Raw genomic sequence first — 1,004 nt, 5'->3', positions numbered from 1 at the left:
TATAATCAGACTTGTTATTATTAAAGTATTAAAGTAATTTTATTTTATTATTACATATAATGAAATTACATAATTTATTATCAAAATATGAATTAAAAAACTAAATTATAAATTATTTTTTTTTAACTATTTATAATTTGCAATTTAATTTAACGGTAAGAAAATACTTAGATTTTTTGAGTGATGATTTGCAATTAATTTACTTCTTGATGATTTACCATAAGCTACCCGTAGAAACATGTATTATCATTTATCAGCTAGACGACGTCCCTGCTCATAATGTCCGAATTGTCTAAGAATTTTTAAGAGTAAAATTTGGTGAAAGATTTATTGCAATACACGGACTAGTGGAGTGGCCCCCAAGATCACCTGATCTTACACCGTTAGATTCTTTTTGTTGGGACACTTGAAAAATGTTGTGTAGGCTTATTCTACAATTAATATTCAAAATTTGAAGAATAAAATTACACATGTATGTAACGTAACCTCTTAAATGAAAACCAAATGCTGACACCAACTAATCATGAATGTTTACGTCGATTTGCACTCTACATAACAGAGCGACTTTCGAACAATTTATCGAATGATCTGTTTGTAATTTCTGTAAATTAAATTTTAAATAAAAATGTATAGTAATTTTTTAATTTTATAATACCTAGTTAAGAAAAAAATAATTTAGAAATTTAGAATTTTGTTTTTTAATACATATTTTGATAATAAATTATGTAATTTCATTATATGTAATAATAAAATAAAAATAGTAATTCATAAAAAGTAATTAATTTATTACTTTAATAATAACAAGTTTGAATATATTATGGTGTTATCAATTAAGTATCTACTATAAATTATAATACATTAATTATACCTTATAATTTTAAAACAACGACTTTTCATAAAATATGTCCGATTATAAAAATTATTTGAGAAATATTATTATACTCTGGGCGAATACTGATTTATTTTCTAAACCTCGTATGTCGAGTGCTGACATATCACTTAAA

This window comes from Myzus persicae, unplaced genomic scaffold (genome assembly GCF_001856785.1).
Source record: "Myzus persicae strain clone G006 unplaced genomic scaffold, MPER_G0061.0, whole genome shotgun sequence".
Lineage (NCBI taxonomy): Eukaryota > Metazoa > Arthropoda > Insecta > Hemiptera > Aphididae > Myzus > Myzus persicae.
This window is presented reverse-complemented; position numbering follows the sequence as displayed.